The sequence below is a fragment of the Trachemys scripta genome, chromosome 8 (assembly GCF_013100865.1).
Source record: "Trachemys scripta elegans isolate TJP31775 chromosome 8, CAS_Tse_1.0, whole genome shotgun sequence".
Classification (NCBI taxonomy): Eukaryota; Metazoa; Chordata; order Testudines; family Emydidae; genus Trachemys; species Trachemys scripta.
In genome coordinates, this window is record NC_048305.1 from 89,584,706 (window position 1) to 89,603,961 (window position 19,256).

At 43.1% G+C, this 19,256-nt stretch overlaps 1 protein-coding gene across 1 annotated transcript in view; it reads right to left on the reverse strand.

Moving 5' to 3' along the window:
• Positions 1 to 4,963, reverse strand: part of IL23R (interleukin 23 receptor) — a 44,793-nt gene extending 39,830 nt beyond the window's left edge. Inside the window, exon 1 of the mRNA XM_034780060.1 lies at positions 4,856 to 4,963. The gene's annotated coding sequence lies outside the window, so the exon portion shown is untranslated. The remainder of the gene's footprint in view (positions 1 to 4,855) is intronic.
• Between the last annotated feature and the right edge of the window lie 14,293 nt (positions 4,964 to 19,256).

Genomic DNA, 19,256 nt, shown 5'->3' on the forward strand with positions numbered 1-19,256 from the left:
TGGGCATGCCTCCCTAGCGGGGCACAGAGGAACGTTCAGGGGGGTTGCGATGGGAACCGCTCCTGGCTCCGCTCACAGCCGCAGGACCAGCCCTGGCCTCAGCTCCCAATCCTGGATCTGGCTCCCGGTGTGTGTGTGTGTGTGCGCGTGCGCGGACAGATTTCATTACAGATAAGGGGAGCATGACATAAAAAGTTTGGGGACCACTGCTCTAGATACATCTCTGCCAGCATTTGCAGGGATTTGGAATTTTGAGGCTTGTAAAGATCTAGAGGTTTGATGTCCAGTCCCATAGAGGAAGAAATAGACTGGGCCTGGAAATATATCAGTGTTCTGAAGAGAGAGGCAATTCACTATGTACCCACATTCTTCTCATGAATTCATGACATGCATGGATTTTGGATAAACTTATTTTCTTGGTAAAGTCATCCAGAGACATCACTTCCTTGTAGGCCACTGGTATTCACCACTTTAAGAGCTTGAATCTGAACTTGCTTAGAAACAAAAGGAATAGATGCAAAAATGTGCTACATCCCTCTGTGCCCTAAGGGCATCAGAGCTTACACCAGGTACTGCTATCTGGCATGGGAGCGGATCTGGCTCTGAGCTGGGTGTGTTATTCCAGGGTTACTGTATTTGGTGAACTCAGCACCATCCAGGTGATGTGAAATTTCAGAATGGCAGGAGGCCAGGCTCCATCCTCATTAAGCCCTTCTCTCTCTATCCACAGCTACTCCTCACCCAGTGCTATTTCCTATCTCCTCTCTTTGGAGTCTAATCTGAAGGCTGATCAATGGCCTGCAAGCCCTCCCCTCACACCCATTCCAGGTCTTCAAGGACAAGGTTACTGCCCCTTTACTGTGCATCTAAAAGGCATGCTGAGTAGAGGCCTCCTTATCCCCCCTTTTCAGGGGGTTGTCTGATAAGACAGCTGTCTCCCAATCCTGGGAAGGTCTTTTAAGGACGGGGGGTGTTTGGAAGACTCTCTTCCCTTTATCAGGCAGCAGTGTGGCAGGAAACTTCTGCATTCATGGCTCCTGGTTGTAGAGTGACGCTGGGAGTCGTCAGCAGCAGTAGTACATTGCTTCCTACCCCATTTGGATGATGGAAATGGGTGGCTTCCAGCTCCCTGGAAGACTTTTTGTAGGATGGCAAGAAACAGAGCTACCTCCTCCCTCCCGTCCCCTCATTCCAAGCACTGCTGTTACTGTGAAGGTTCCCAGCAGGGAGGGAAGGGGACAGTCCCCCAAAGTCAAGACAAGAAGGAAGGGGGAATGGAGCTCTTCCATGGATGATTTCAGACATATGGGGAATACAGCAGCCTGTTAAGCGGTGGCAGCTGTGTCCTGGGAATGGATTGGAGGGTGAGGGTTGACATACCCCCAAAGCTTTTTGCAATCCTGGGTTGAATTTTGGGGGTTGTTATAATCATTTTTACACAGCCCTAGTTTTCATATGTGTGCTTATATAACCCCCACACCTCCTGGGTGGGGTGTTCTGTCCCATCCAGTGATAGTGAGACCACTTAGAGAGAGAACTGAAATGAATCTGCTCTACAGCCTTAGCTAACAGTCAGTTGGCTTTTAGCTCATGCGGTAAAGGCTCATGCACTAAGCTCCGGAAGTCCCCAGTTTGATCCCGTGACAACCGGCATCTGTTGGTGTTACATTTTCGTGAAGCATGTTCAATCTTAAACCCACAGATGAATCTGGGTTCACATTCATGCATTTATTTGACTGCCGTGTGCACTGTTGTGTCTGTCTAAATCAACACAGGCTTGCAAGTCATTTCTTGTCTAGACCCACTAATATCTCTTCTATAGTTCTGGTGTGGATCCATTCAACTGCACTGATAGGAACCGGTCCATAATTGTGTACCACTATGGACTACCATTTAAAAACTAACTATTTTAAAAAAACATAAAATGTTAGCTAAATTACAATAATTCTAAAATTAACTAATGGGTAAAGGGAGAGGATTAAAGGGTCAAAAAGACCAATGGATGGAGCATGGTTCTGAGACCGCACCACTTAATGGTAGTCGGAAAAGGACCTAAGGAGATTTAGTCTTGCATCAAACATCTGGAAGCATGCAATGGAATAAAAATGGCCACAAATATCACAACATTCCAGCTAGTAGCAAGCTCATGGAATCAAGGTGCATCTTCCCACAAGATCAGATCTGCAGAGGAAATATAGTTGGAAAGCTCCAGTTACAGATGAATAATCTTTATTAGAAGCAGAGCTAGAGACTTCAATGGGACTACTCACATGCATAAGATTATGCAAGAGTAGTCAATTATTTTTTGTCAAGGTCCAAATTACTTTTTGGTCAAGGTACAGTCAAGGTCCAGTCTCCAAAGAAACATTTTTCACACCACAATAATGATAAGTAAATAAAAAGATTTCACAGTCCGTTCAATAGCATCTGGCAATCCAGATTTGGCCAACGGTCCACCTATTGACTACTTCATCCAATGGGAGCTGTAACTGTTTTCCTAGGTCTCTTCCATCTCTAATGCTATTAGGTTGGTTTTACTTTCCCCTAACTTGTGCAGGATTAATCACTCTGGTATTTTTCTCTAGGGTGTCATCCAGTCTAGTTTTAAAAGTCCCAAGCAATAGGTTTTCCACTTTTCCCCTTGGGAGACTAGTTTATTACTCTCAGGAAGTCTTCTCTAATACCCAGTCTCAATTTTCCTTGCTGAACGCGATCCCTTTACACCTAGTTTTAATCCCTCCATACCAGCCTGTCCCTGGCCATTTTCTCTTTTATGAACCCACAGCCCTCCACAGAATGCCAGAAATCTACATGATGTTTCTCAGTGCTGGACTTTTACATTGAGATGAGACCCAAGTTAGATGTAACATGGGTAAAATCAGAGAATTCTCGATTGATAATGCCTCTGAAGGGGCTAGACTATGAAATATCTGGAGCTGGTGAAACTTGGCACAGCCATGCTTATTTTTGATGGGTATACAAGAATGACTGATGTGCAGGGCTGAAACCTCTTCTTGGGATACAGGTCTGTCTCATCTTACGCAGGGGTTCCGTTCCGCGGTTAGCGCGTAAAGCGAAAACTGCGTATAGCCAAAACCCCATTGAGTTCAATGGCGGGCGAAATCGCCCGCACCTACAGGTATAGTATTAAAACTGTTGTTTTTCTCTTTTTTTTGTTTTTGTTTTTGCCGACAGCGTAAAGTTGAAATCGCGCATGTTAAATGCGCGTAAGATACGACAGACCTGTACCACATCCATTTTGCACATACTCATTAGCTACCCAAGCACAACTTTGAGGCGCATGAAAGTATGCTGGGGCAGCTGGCTCTCTGAGGGGAGCCAGTGGTGTTTCTATTTTGTTAGTCTATGCATTTGTGGATCTCAGTTTGAAACTGAGCTCTAGGAGATACAGGATTGGCACTAACTGAAGGTCAATGATAGCTCTACCCTTCTGTTTAAACTGGTACTTAAGGCTATAGAAAAATGATCAAAAGTAGATATTGCCAAATAATTTTTTTTAAATAATCCCAATTATCTGAAAAAAAATATTTCCATTGGAAATGGTAATTCTTCAACTGCTGTACTTAGTGATCTAGAATACATTTCAAAAGGCTTTAGACTAATATTACATATCTAGAATGTCTAATGCATAACAAGTATCCTGGTTTTTCTCCTTGTATTGCCTTTGCCCCAGTGTCCTAAGACTTTCCTCTGTATTGGAGATGGCAAAAATACTTGGTAATCCCCTTCATCAACTTTCATACTCTCTCCTTATCTGATCTGGTACAAGAATTTTAACACCCTACCAACATCCTGCTACACTCCTGCAAGTTAAACGAAACAAATAAAAAACACACATGCTTTGAAAAAGTTCTTCTTTAAGAAGAACTTTCTAGCCTCCAGCTATAACATTTAGATCAGGATTTCAAACACCACCTGATTTGGGAGTTATTCAAATTTACGTTTTTATTCCAATTCATAGGAATCAGATGGAGGCTTGGAATTTGAACATCCCGATAATTTAGAAGTATCTGGTGCTGGCGATTCGATCCCAGCTAAGAACTCTGACTACTAAAAACCTCTTAGGTCCAGATTTGTAAAGGTATTAGGTGTTGTGGCACTCAGCATCGCAACACCTAACTGACTTAGGCACCTAAGTCTCATTTTCAAAAGTGATTTAGGTACTTAAGACCCTAAATCCCATTGGCTATCAATTGGATTTTGGCTCCTAAGTGTCTGAATCCCTTTTGAAAATGAGACTTGGGCTCCTAAATCAGTTAGTTGCTGCATTGCTGAGTGCTCCAATATCTTAGTGTACACTAACACTGCATTTTAACTTACAGCAGGGGTTCTCAACCTTTTTCTTTCTGAGGCCCCCCAACATACTATAAAAATTCCATGGCCCACCTGTGCCAGAATAACTGTTTTCTGCATAGAAAAGCCAGGGCTGGCATTAGGGGGTAGCAAGCAGGGCAATTGCCTGGGGCCCCATTCCACAGGGCCCTCTGTGAAATTAAGTAGCTCAGGCTTCTGCTTCAGCCCCGGGTGGTGGGGCTCAAGGCTCTGGGCTTCAGCCCTGCATGGCAGGGTTTAGGCTTTCTGTCCTGCTTGGAGGACCCCCTGAAACCTGCTCGCGGCCCCCTAGGGGACCCCGGACCTCTGGTTGAGAACCACTGATTTACAACACATAATCTGGACAAAGTAGTTGTACCATCTCTGCGACACATGCTGTGCCGTATGTTTACAGAAAGTATGAACAAGAAAACAGTAAAATACCTAAGCCTGCTGCTAACAGCTTCAGATATTTTTAAAAAAAAATCTTATCAAAGTTTTGAGGAGTTTGATTATTTTTTACCTTGCCATCTATCAGGCCATTGTTCCATTTCTGTAGTCAGCTCCTTGTTTTCTCTACTCACTGCTACTTCACAGCATGTTTAAGAGGCTGGGACTAATTCAGAGTTCACTGCTATAACAGAAACTATCAGCAAAACCCTGACCTACATTACTGATCACTCAAGAATAGCTTATTTTTTCCAGTTTGATAAGTATCTTTGACTTTGAGTCATTCTGTGGGAAAACCCAGCAGCCCTTAAAGAAACAGCCTCATTTTTTCTTTCATGGCTTTTTGGGAAAGTTTATTTTTAAATTATAATTATTCAATGTTTTTAAAAAACAAACCACCTTTCTCAATTTCCTAATGTTTGTCAGTTATATATAAAAGAAATCTGATATATTTCATACTTACTGTTAGATAGCAGTGAGTTAGGCTTAATTCAGCTGTTAAGAAAAATATCTTTCTGATAATGCACACATCAACCTATTACAAAAATCTTTCCCCTCTGAAATGCTCCAGCTTTCAGCTGCATCAAATTTAGTTACATTCTAGCTCTGCCCCTCTTTCCAGGCAATTTATGTGTGACATGAACAGAAATGTTCCTAATATTTACCTTACAGCATTTCACCAGTCACATCCCTCCATCCCAAACTGCTGCCTTTCTCACTTATCTCCTAAATTGCATTTATTACAGAATTTCCCCCTCTGGTTGAATGTTTTAAGAAGCAGATTCCAGGGATGTCTAATATTATATCCCAATGCTGTGGTTAAGAGTAGCTTCTTACCACAAGTTTAAAATATGGGCACCTAATGTGGGCACCAAACAGGGGCGGCTCTAGGCACCAGCTAAACAAGCTGGTGCCTAGGGCGGCAAAATGTATGGGGTGGCAAAATGCCGAGCTACCGGCTCCCGCCTGGGGGGTAAGTGGCCGCTGCCCGCAGGAGAGTGGCGCGAACAAGCCGAGGAGCGGCCCATCCTGTGAAGCCAGGGCAGGACCGTGCTACCGGCACCTGCCTGAGCGGGGGGTGGCCGCTTCCCGCTGCCCCCGGGAGAGCAGCGTGAACAAGCCGAGGAGCGGCCCGTCCTCTGCAGCAGGGGCAGGGCCGCGCTACCGGCTCTGCCTGGGGGGTGAGCGCTGACAGCGGGAGAGTGGCGGGAGCCAGTAGCGCAGCCCTGCCCCGGCTTCAGAGGACAGGCCACTCCTCCGCTTGTTCACGCCGCTCTCCCACGGGCAGCAGGAAGCGGCCACCTCCCCCTCAGGCGGGAGCCGGTAGCACAGCCCTGCTCCGGCTGCAGAGGATGGGGGAACATGGCGCCCGGGCGGTCCGCTCCTCCTCGGCTTGTCCCCGCCTCTGCCTCCTTCTGTGCCGCCTCCTGCCAGGGGAGGGGAGAGGGGAGTGGAGCGGCAGCCCGGGCTGAGCCCAGCTCGTGCCAGGGCCAAGGCGAAGCCCAAGGATGAGCAGGGCTGGGATCCAGCAGCAGCCCCAACCCCTGGCCCTGGGAGCGGCGGTGACCGGAGATGACTCCACCTCAGGCCAGATCCGCAGCAAGGTAAGAGTCGGGCCAGGCGGGAGGGTCCCCAGGACCCCTGGGGAGCTTCTGCCTGCTGGAGCCCCAGAGGCTGCTGCCTCCCTTCCCAGCCCCTCACAGCACTCCAGTGCCTGGAGTCTCCTTCTGCCTCCCCTCCTGCAGGGGGCGAGCGACCTGGCAGAGAGGAGCAGCATCTGCCCAGCACCTCTTCCTTGGTTCCTCCAGCCCCAGAGCTCTCTCCATTGCATGCCCCTCGGGCTCCCAGCAGGGTGGCCTCAGGGTGCCGGTGCCTGGAGTCTCCTTCTGCCTCCCCCTGCAGGGGGCGAGCGACCTGGCAGAGAGGGGCAGCATCTGTCCAGCAAGCCCAGCACCTCTTCCTTGGCTCCTCCAGCCACAGAGCTCTCTCCATTGCATGCCCCTCGGGCTCCCAGCTGGGCGGCCTCAGCGCTGGGAAAACGCCAGCAGGGCTGGGTCTAGTGTGTATCCGAGCTCGTGGGAAGCTAGCGCCTTATCTACGGCAAGTACAGTAGTGCAATAGGAGTGTGACGTGAAAAATATCATGTCATGTTGTGACACGGTCACTCAAATCATGATTACGTGTGTGCACTGTGCTGCCCTATCGGCACCATTCTCACTAATTTCCATTTCGCATTGGTGCCAGTGGTTATAGGGCTAAAATGCCGGGACAAAAACGAAAACGACTTTCTGGTGCTGCTTACCGGCAACAAAGAGAGAAACAGCAAAAAGAATTAGAAAAACTATCTCGTACTTCAAAAAAGTATTTTAAAAAAGTCGACAATCAAGGAGAAAGCTCTAAGCAATGCATTGAAGGTGATTATTCATCAACTGATGAAGACCGATCAAATCAAAGATTACCTTTATCAACTGATAAAGATGAACAACAATCTGACCAAAGATTATCTTCACTAACTGATAAAGACGAACAATCACAATCCATCCAAAGATTTACTACTTCAGCTGAAGAGTCCAGAAATGAAGAACTGTTATCCAAATCTAAAACTGAAGAACAATTATTGGAAGGTGGAGAGACTGACATAGGATCAGATCCAAGTACATGGCTGACAATAATTACTGATACAATGTGAATTATTATTGTGAAAAAAGGCCCTTCAAAACTAGATCCTACATTTGAATATCCATTTAATGAGTCAAATCGTCGATTTATGCCATCCAGTCTGAAGAAAAAAATGAAAAATGGGGAACAAATTAATAGATCGTGGTTAGTGTATTCACAGACCAAAGATGTAGTTTTTGTTTTTGCTGCAAACTGTTCTGTAACTCGGACATTTTTCTGGCAACTGCAGGTTTTAATGACTGGCGAAATTTGCATCAGCATTTGAAAGAACACGAAACATCAAAAAATCATTTATGCTCATTGACAAATTGGATTGAGCAGTCAAACAGATTACGTACCGGTACAACAATCGATGCAGTACAGCAACGTCAACTAAATTCAGAAATTCTACATTGGCAAGCAGTGTAGGAATGTTTACTGGCAATCATTAATTTCCTAGCCGAACAGTGCCTCGCATTCCGTGGATCCTCAGATATTTTATATGAAAATAACAATGGAAAATTCTTAAAATTGGTTGAGTTATTGGCAAAATTTGATAATGTTATGGCTGAACATGTACAAAGAGTGAAAGATGGAGAGATTCACACCCATTATTTGGGTAAAAATACACAAAATGAGATAATAGAATTAATTTCTAATGGAGTGCGTAATGAAATTTTATCGAATTTGAAACATGCCAAATATTACTCAATTATAGTTGATTGTACTCAAGATCTGAGCAAAACTGAGCAAATGTCAATAGTTTTACGATTTCTGAAAACTGATGAAAATGCAGAAGTGAAAATTTGTGAACACTTTCTAGAATTTATACCAGTGAACGAAACCACTGGGAAAGCCCTCACAGATGTAATTCTACAGAGATTGGAACACTATGGAATACCTTTAGAAAATATGTGCGGCCAAGGGTACGATAACAGCTCAAACATGCGAGGACGACATGCAGGTGTACAGCAAAGAATATTGAATTTAAACAATCGAGCTTTTTTCATTCCTTGCCATGCACATTCGCTCAATCTGGTTGTCAGTGATGCCACCAAATCATCTAAAGATGCCGTTTCATATTTTACCACAGTGCAAGCAATTTACAACTTTTTTAGTGCTTCCACACACCATTGGGCAGTCTTGAAGAAGCATCTTGAACAAAAACTCATACTTAAACCTGAGTCAAACTAGATGGGAAAGCAGGATAGAAGCTATTAGACCATTCCAATATTCAGCAGGAGAGATTTACGATGCACTATTTGAAATAAGCCAGGACTTGTCGTATGATCCTTCATTTCAACATGAAGCTGAAACATTGGCTCAGAAAATGATGCAGTTTCAATTTTCATGTTGCACGGTTATTTGGCACAATATTCAAAATCAAATTAATTTGACCAGCAAAGTTATGCAGAACATAACCATAGACATATCCGAGGCAAAGATGATTTTGAATAAAATGCTGGAATATTTAAAAAACTACCGTTCAGATGAAGGATTTGAAGAAACTGTCAAAGAAGCAACAACAATAGCAGAGGATCTTGATTTTGAACCAACGTTTGCACCTCAAAAATTCATTCGTCCTCGGAAAAAAACAAGACAGTTTTGTTATGAGGCTCATGATGATCCTATTCTCGATCCAAACGAAAGGTTTAAAGTTGAATGTTTCTATTGTATTTTGGATGTAGCTATAACTTCCATTGAAGAAAGATTTTGTCAGTTGCATGGTCATTGTGAAACTTTCGAATTTTTATACGATATTGGAAATATTAAAAATCAGTTTTCCAAAGAAGACCTCATGAAGCAGTGCCAAGACCTACATTTAGCACTCAGTGCTGATAACGCTGCTGACATTGATGCAGTAGAATTGTATGATGAATTAATAGCTTTATCTGAGCTAATAAGTCCTAAAACTTCTCCTCTAAAAGTATTAGAATTTATAGCAAGAAATATTTTTTTCACTCCAAACACTGCTATAGCATTACGCATTCTTTTAACATTACCAGTATCAGTGGCTTCTGGTGAGCGCAGTTTCTCAAAACTGAAATTACTAAAAAATTATTTGAGGTCCACCATGTCTCAAAATCGTATGTCAGGACTGGCATTAATTTCAATTGAAAGTACTATTGCAAAAATTTTAGATTTCACTGACTTATTAAAAGACAATGCAAGTATAAAAAACAGAAAAATTCAGTTCATATAAATTCTTTTAATTTATGAGAAACTGGAAGACACTAAAGTTTTTCATTACAGTGTATAGTTGAACTCAAATTGTTTGTAATTGTGTTTTTGTTAAAATTAAATGTTAAAATTACACTAGTAGGAAATTGTTTTATTTCACTAACTACAAAATCTCTGTTTTCATTTTTTTTTAATTTTAAAAAGTCAAAACAAAAGTGCAAACATGTGTAAAAGCCAAAAAAAAAAGAACGGGGGTGGGGGGCAGCCAAAATTTTTTTTGCTTGGGGCAGCAAAAAACCTAGAGCCGGCCCTGGCACCAAACCTGCTTTCAAGTGTTCATATGGACAGTTGGATACACAAATGCCATTTTTACCATTAAAACATGAGATTCTGACCATCCCATTTGACAAGTAAGTTCATAGTGTTGCCTGTAACTTCTGGCCCTGTCATTTAGGTCAGTATAGAACAGTAAACTCACTATTGTGACAAGCACCTTCATTCCTCTACTACAGGGAGAAGTACACTTCACCCCAGACAGCCCAATTTTAATTGGGCTCTAATCTGGTGAAGTGCAGTGGGTGAGAGAAGTGGTGCCAGGTGGAAGGGGGCAGCAAAGCCCACCCACAACTCCTACTCCAGTCTATGGATTACAGTCCATTCACACCACAGAGGCAGCCACCAATGGATTCATTATAAGGTGCAGAGTTCTACAAGGAATGCTCCAGGCAAAGAAGAATTGTATGACGAGAAGATCCCTTTTGAATGAAGAGGCAGTAAGGGATTTCCCTGAAAGGTGAGACTTTCTCCAGAAACTTACCCACATGGAGGAAAAAGTGTTTCTGCCGAGGCCTGTTTTACAGGTGGTGTTCTCTAGAAGAAATGAAGAAGTTCCTTAGGAGAGATCTCTTGCCCCTTGTAGCCCTAGTATGTGCTTTCCAGTAGATGCCCTATCTTTTAAAGTAGGGGGAAGGAGAAATCAGGAGAAAACATGAAGTCTCTAAAGCAGGGGTAGGCAACCTTTCAGAAGTGGTATGCCGAGTCTTCATTTATTCACTCTAATTTAAGGTTTCACGTGCCAGTAATACATGTTAACGTTTTTAGAAGGTCTCTTTCTGTAAGTCTATAATATATAACTTAACTATTGTTGTATGTAAAGTAAATAAGGTTTTTAAAATGTTTAAGAAGCTTCATTTAAAATTAAATTAAAATGCAGAGCCCCCCGGACCGGTGGCCAGGACCCGGGCAGTGTGAGTGCCACTGAAAATCTGCTCGTGTGCCACCTTCGGCCCACGTGCCATAGGTTGCCTACTCCTGCTCTAAAACAATGGTAGACATTGTAATCTGATACATTGCTTGTTGTATGTGGCATTAAGGCAAAAAGAGCACTTGAAGGGTGATGTGTCTTTAGAGGGTCCCATTAATGTAGATTATTGTGACCAGACAGCAAGTGTGAAAAATCGGGACAGGAGGTGGGGGGTAATAGGCAGGGCCGGCTTGGGGCGACCGCTCCGGAGAGGGGCGGCACGTCCAGGTATTCAGCGGCAATTCGGCGGACGGTCCCTCACTCCGCCTGGGAGCGAAGGACCTCCCGCTGAATTGCCGCCGCAGATCGCGATCGCGGCTTTTGTTGTTGTTGTTGTTTTGGCTGCTTGGGGCGGCCAAAACCCTGGAGTTGGCCCTGGTAATAGGAGCTTATATAAGAAAAAGATCCAAAAATCGGGACTGTCCCTATAAAATCGGGACATCTGGTCACCCTACTCTGCAGATTTTCTTCAAAACGTTAGCTAGTCTGGATAAATACAATCGTGCTCCAGAAGAACCTTTATGGATTCTAGGAGACATTGACCTATACAAGTATCAGAGGGGTAGCCGTGTTAGTCTGCATCTGTAAAAAGCAACAGAAGGTCCTATGGCACCTTTGAGACTAACAGAAGTATTGGGAGCATAAGCTTTCGTGGGTAAGAACCTCACTTCTTCAGATGCAAGACTTGCATCTGATGCAAGTTTATGCTCCCAATACTTCTGTTAGTCTCAAAGGTGCCACAGGACCCTCTGTTGCTTTTGACCTATACAAGGCAGTTTTCTAAAAACCCTGTTGTAGAGGTGCTCCTTTTAGGAGAAAGGCTGCTGGCTAGGACCCCACTAAATCACAAGTGAGAACTGTCCCCAGCAGGGTAGAGTTGAGGTGGTGGGGTTGGCAACAAAAGCTACAGGGAGGAATCTAGGTCTGTGAGGCAGGTTTTTACTGGAGATTTGGATTCCTCATCAACTGGGTCTTCAGACAGCAGTTGGTTGCTGCCAACATCTGAGAACAAGTAAGACCTGAGCTGAACCCCCTAGGATTGCGGGGAGAGAGAACCTAGACTTGACACGAGCCTGAGGATTGGGGTGAGATGTTTGAGGATTACCTTAGCATAATATTTTCTCAATCAGTGACAGATTTTTTCTCCATTATAAAACACTTCTAAAGAGGTGGCTTCTTTTTTCATGACAAGTTTAAGAGTTAACCTCAGTAGCAGTGTTAACCTCATTAGAGCACTGTAACCACAGGAAACATTTACCACATTCTGCTAGGGTGGTATCATTTTATGTTTGCAAGAGAAATAAAGCTTACAGAAAAGAGTTTTGCTCTCAGGCAGGGTACCGGATTTCCTTCTCTGTCTTATGGAGCGCCATGCACACCAGCACCTCTTATTGCCTTCACACCAACCAATCGTTTTCATGAAAGTGAGGGTCAGGAAGCGGAAGTGGCCAGTCTTAGGGTCTGATCCTCATCTAATGTAACTTACCATTGACTTCAGTGGAGCCAGGCCACTTTACACCAGCTGGGGATCTAGTCACTAGTCTTTCAAAAAGAAATATTTTAGTTTAATGTTCATGAATTATGTTTAGGGGACCCCTAAACTGACCAGTTCCTTATCTTCCTTTGTTGCTGGCCATACTCACTACCTGCCCACATGGTCTCCTACTCATCATGAAGGGGTAGAGCCATTTTCTCACCAATGACTCTCCCTTTAAAGATAATTAAAGCAGCAGAACTACATTTTAACACATGTGGCATAATCCATTCATTCTTATCCCTGTTGCCTATGTCAGGGGTCAGGGCCTGCAGCGGAGTCAGTCACCTGGTAACCCTACAAGCACAGCTGGCCTGCAGGAGGCTACCTGATTGACTGCACCATCTGACAGTCAGGAAGGGCAGCTGGCTGTCTTTAAGCCCAGCAGTAGCTGGCTAGTTGCGCAATGTGTGTCATGCCTGTCCCTGCTCCTGCTCGCTCCAGTTCCCTATTGGCTTCTGTCTCTCCAGTGCTGATCCTCAACTCTGCATCTGACCTATGATTCTGGTTACCCTCTGCCTCTGGCATTTGCCTTCTGTCCCTCCAGCACTGGTCCAGGGCTTGCTCCTGAACTCTGCCCATCTTAGACCCAGCTGTAATTGGTAGTATGAATTCTCACGTTAACCACTAGACCAGCCAGCCCATGTCCTGGTCTCTAACAGCCTAGTGCCTTACTACACAAGTAGTCTCACTGAAATCAGTTAGACTACTGGCAGAGTAAGGTACTACCAGCATGAGTAAGGGAGGCAAAATAAGTCCTACAATAAACACTAATACTATAATTGAAACAGTATTCTTCATGAATCAGTTGTAAAAAAAGTGATTTAATCACACTGAGAAGAATCCTGCACTTGCATACAACTCCCATTTGATTTGCTGGCGATTCGATCCCATCTCTACTATTGAAACTTTATACAGAAGTGCAGGCTTCTGACGTAAATGTAATAGCAAGCATGTGGTTTGCATCTCTGCTTAAACGGAGAACACATTGTTTTTGAGAGCGCTTAATTATGCCTTTGAGAAAAGGTCATTTTTGTATAGGTTACTCCTTGGGGACTTGGAGAGTGTGACCTGTCTACCAACTTTTTCCTCTTTTCTTTTAATGTAATACAGGAACAGCCCGAGCTGCAAAATTCACAGGTGTATAAGCCCCCTAAATCTGGATGCTTGGATCCAGTATTTTGGTTCTGATCCTTCTTCAGTAGTCAGTATATTTTTCATGTTGATAGCTCCTACTTCAAACAAGCAACTGCCACCTTGGTCTTAGGAAGCACATTTCACTTTTCTTTCCTTTCTTCCTTATTCCATTTCCTGGCTCAGTGGCAGCAACTGTTCTGCATGTCTCACTTGCTGGACCCATACGTAGTATTTTACTGCATCTCATTAAGAATCCAGGCTTTGATCCTGCCCCACTGAGGTTAGCTTCACTGGGAGTTATATCAGGTCCCTAGACAAGCCAAATAATTGTATTTTTAAAAATGACTACAAATATTTAGTTTAGAGAAACAAGGAACGGTAGGGCCTAATTGTTTTTCTTACTGCCAACTCAGGGGTGCGGTTCCCACTATTTAGTCACAGGGGTTCTTCGACATATTTAGGGGATACCATGATCAAGACTAAGCAAAATAATCACAATCATTATCCAAACCTATTTTATTATTAAAGAAAGAAAACCTTAAACAAACCACACAACTGATAACGTGGTGGCTTCCGTTACAATCTCTGCTGTATGTCTCTCAGTGGAGAGCTTAAACAGACACTACACCCTTGAGGGAACCACCTCCGGGGCGAGGAGGAGATTCTTTTCTGTGGGAAAGTTAAGATCAAAGTATATTGCTTCCTAAAATTATTGTGACTCCATTCCTTATTATATCCTTCGGTAATTAAGAATATTTATAGATGGCAAAAATAATTTTGTTTCAGGGCAGGTGGACCTGCTGGTTATTAATAACTAACCAGCCAGTTTATAGTTGGCAAAGTAAGCAATCTTAACTATGCGCTATGAAACTAAAGAAAAAGTTTAAATCAGTTACTTAGAAGAAATCATTTGAGGAGCTGTCTTAAAACAGGCCAATTATGAATATTCAGAATCTTAAATCCCATTTTTTCTCTGTTTATCAATGTTTAGCCCCTGTCTCCTCTCCAGGAGGTACATGGTCCAACTGCTTGGTGACTGACAGGAAAAACTTCCTCTCACTAATCTTTGTTGAAGTTTTGGGGAGGTTTTCCTTGGGTTGGTTTCTTCTTGAATTCTCTCTGTTTTCTTGTCTGTCCGTGGCAGCTTGCTTGTACAGATGGACAGGATAAGTTGATGAGTGCTTGCTGTTTTAAGAAGACTAGCAGAGGAGGTATATGTGAGAGGGTTTGATGCTGGCAGATCAGTTGCCAGCTCATGCCAAGGCCACTGGGCCTCAGACTGACAAATGCATAGCTGGAAACCTCTCTGACTCACCTGTGTGTTAGTATTGTTGAATAGATATTAGGGTTATAAGAATGTGTTTAGACTGACTGGAATACTTGTAGGAGGCTGCATGTGTTAATCCTACTTATAATATCTGTATCCCAGGTTGTTATAAGGTAAAGTTATAACATTTGCTCTGTAATTATAAAAACGTTTGCTAAGACTGTAAACCCCCACAGTCAGGGGAGAAGCATTACCAAGTTACCAAATACTAATCACCACAAAAAGCATTATCTCCTCCCCAACAAAAGAGAGCTTATAGACACCAGACAAGCCATTGAGGATCAAGTGCAAATTTGTTCCATCACTTAGAAAATGAAGACCTGTGAATGTCTGGCAGGAGATGAATCAGGATGTCAGGCATTATACATTTTATTCTGCTACTCATGGATCTTATTCCAGGATTGATATGATTTTTGTTTCTTGTCCCTTGGCTAATTTAGTCAAAGAAAGCTAATCTGGGAGTTGTACATTAGTGTGATCATGCCCCTAATATATTGGATTAAAAGTAGAGCTGTCAAGCAATTAAAAAAATTAATCGCCATATAAAAAAATATTAATCGTGATTAATCGCACTGCTAAACAATAATAGAATACCATTTATTTAAATATTTTTGGATGTTTTCTACATTTTTCAAATATACTGATTTCAATTACAACACAGAATATAAAGTGTACAGTGCTCATTTTATATTTATTTTTATTACAAGTATTTGCACTGTAAAAAAGACTAAAGAAATTGTATTTTTCAATTCATTTAATACAAGTACTATAGTGCAATCTCTTTATCAAGAAAGTTGAACTTACAAATGTAGAATTATGTACAAAAAAAAACCCTGCATTCAAAAATAGAACAATATAAAATTTTAGAGCCTGCATGTCCACTCAATTCTACTTCAGCCAATTGCTCAGACAAACAAGTATGGTTACAATTTGCAGGAGATAATGCTGCCCACTTCTTGTTTACAGTGTCACTTGAAAGTGAGAACAGACGTTCACATGGCACTGTTGTAGCCATTGCCGCAAGATATTTACATGCCAGATGCGCTAAATTCATATGTCCCTTCATGCTTCAACCACCATTTCAGAGGACATGTGTCCATGCTGATGACGGGTTCTGTTCGATAATGATCCAAAACAGTGCAGACCAACGCATGTTCATTTTCATCATCTGAGTCAGATGCCACCAGCAGAAGATTGATTTCCTTTTTTGGGTGGTTTGGGTTCTGTAGTTTCCGCATCTGAGTGTTGCTCTTTCAAGTCTTCTGAAAGCATGCTCCACACCTCGTCCCTCTCAGATTTTGGACGGCCCTTCAGATTCTTAAACCTTGGGTCAAGTGCTATAGCTAGTTTTAGAAATCTCATTGGTGCCTTCTTTGCATTTTATCAAATCTGCTGTGAAAGTGTTCTTAAAATAAACATGTGCTGGGTCATCATCCGAGACTGCTATGACATGAAATATATAGTAGAATGCGGGTAAAACAGAACAGAAGATGTACAATTCTCCCCCAAGGAGTTCAGTCACAAACGTAATTAACACATTATTTTTTTAACAAGCATCATCAGCATGGAAGCATGTCCTCTGGAATGGTGGCTGAAGAATGAAGGGGCATACGAATGTTTAGCATATCTGGCACGTAAAGACCTTGCAACGCTGGCTTTAGAATTAAAGAGTTGGAAGAAAATTTTCAGAAATAGAAGAAAATGGTAAAGAAGGGATCCGGTGTTCTCTAGGATGCCAGAAAGGCAGTAAGAAGGAGGATCCTTGTAAATAAAGAATCATACCTCAATAAAATGAGAGCACTCGAAGAAGAGAGTTTGATTAAGGAACTTACTGTTTTAGAAAGTAAACATAAATCAACAGGATCTAAAAGTGTATAAGAAAATAATTGAGATGAGGGAAGATTAACCTGTTCCAAACAAAAGGGTGAGCAAATACTTAAATATATTAAGGGCAATACAGCTGATAGGCTTTTAGCCAGAAAGTTAAAGAAACAAGAAAAGTCAGCCATCCCTCTGATTAAAAATAAAAAGGGGGATTTAGTAACCAGCATCAAACAGATCTTTGAAATATGTGCTAACTTTTTCCATACTTTGTACACTTCTGAACATCCAAATCTTGAATTTATAAATAGATATTTGAGACGTGTGAAACTATGTCAGCTTTCAGAGGATGATGTGGCCGCTCTTGATAGGGTAATTGCTTCAGAGGAAGTTGAATTTATCATGAAGAGTTTAAAATCCCCAAAAACCCAGGTTCTAATGTTTTTTTGGGAGAGAATATTATAGAGCTCTAAAATAAGAGGTGTTCCCTATTTTAACTGAATTGCTTAACAGTATACTGCCGGAGAACAAGATTCCAGGTAACTAGATATAAATAGTTCACAATCAAGCTGGAAGGGCATATCGAGTTGGGTCCTGCAGGGATATGTCCTGGGTCTGGTTCTATTCAATATCCTCATAAATGATTGGATAATGGCATAGAGAGTACTTATAAAGTTTGGAGATGATACCAATCTGGGAGGGGTGACAAGTGTTTTGGAGTACAGAATTAGAACTCAAAATGATGTTGACAAACTGGAGCAATGGTCTGAAATAAATAGGATGAAATTCAATAAAGATGAGCAAAGAACTACACTTAGGAAGCAATAATCAGTTGCACAAATATAAAATAGGAAATGACTGTGTAGGAAGGAGTACGGAAGAAAAGAATCTGGCGGTTATAGTGGATCACAGACTAAGTGAGTCATGAATGTAATACTGTTTCAAAAAAGGGAACATCATTATGGGCAGTATTAGCAGGAGTGTTATAAGCAAGACATGAGAAGTAATTCTTCTACTCTACTCAGCACTGATAAGACCTCAGCTGGAGTACTGTGTCCAATTCTGGGCACCACAATCTTGGTTGAAAAAGATCTTGATAAGAAAACAACCCAGATGAAAAGATGGGAGAGGGGTTTAGACAAAGACATTGAACTAGTTGAGTTGGGTCTTTATGTGGGAAAGGGGATATACATCTTCAATTTATGTAGTTCTGTAGTGGGGTGGTTACCCTGCTCCTGCCCTGAGGGGTTTAAAACGGCCCTGGAGGCGGGCTGTGGAAGGGCAAGATGCCTGGGCTGATTGGCAGGAAGCAGGCTCAGCTGGGGCCACGCCCCAATCAGGGCCCAGCTGGCCCTATAAAGGCTTGAGCCAGGAGCTCAAGCAGACAGTCTCTCTCTGTGTTCAGAGAGAGAGCGAGAGCGAGAGAAGGGCCGGGCCGGGCCGGGCCAGGCCAGGCTGCAGGGAGCTTAACTAAGTGCCTAGAGTGGAGCAGGGCTGGGGAAAGGCCAAGGGAGCTGGGGAGCTCCATCCTAGGAAAGTCCCAGGCTGCAGTCCTGGTAAGGCCTATTAGGTACTGGATTGTAGGGGGCAGCCCGTGGGTAGGCAGAGGCAGCAGGTCCAAACCCCTTTGCCTGTGATGAGTAGCTGATACTGCAGTCTGCCCCAGTGGACGGGGGCTAGACGGAGACTGGGCAGTAGCCAAGACTGAGGTAAAGTGGGGATAGTGGGTGGGGGTTCCCCTGGGAGGGGGAGACCCAGAACTGTGGGGTACTGCCAGGGGGCAGCACCCCAGGTAAAAGGGCACCAGGGGCCAGGGAGGGACACGAGGGGCCAGGGAGGGACACAGGGGGCCAGAGGACAGGCAGATCACCAGCCTGCAGGAGGCGCTCTGGACGCTGGAAGAGCTAATTCCCAGAAGTCACCAGCAGGAGGTGCCGCAGGGGTGAGTCCGCACCTCTACAAGCTCATAAAGAATTTTTTTAATAAATAACTGGAGTCAAATGACATCTATACAATAAAGATCTATCATATTTTTGTTACTAAGGAGATGCTCTGTTGGAGGAGTTGCAGGGGAAGGAGAACATACTTGTTCATGTGGTGGCTGTGTCCAGGAATTAGATGGTTGGGGCAGAAATTATTAGACATTCATTTTATGACAACCTTAATTCATAGACTTTAAGGCCAGAAGGGGCCATCATGATCAGCTAGTCTGACCTCCTGCACATCACAGGCCACAGAATCTCACCCACCCACTCCTGTAATAGGCCCATAACTTCTGGCTGAGTTACTGAAGTCCTCAAATCTTGATTTAAATACTTCAATTCACAGAGAATCCACCACTTACACTACAGTAACGCCTCGCTTAACATTGTAGTTATGTTCCTGAAAAATACTACTTTAAGCAAAGCGATGTTAAGCAAATCCAATTTCCTCATAAGAATTAATGTAAATGGGGGGGGGGATTAGGTTCCAGGGAAATTTTTTTTGCCAGACAAGACTATTTATATATATAT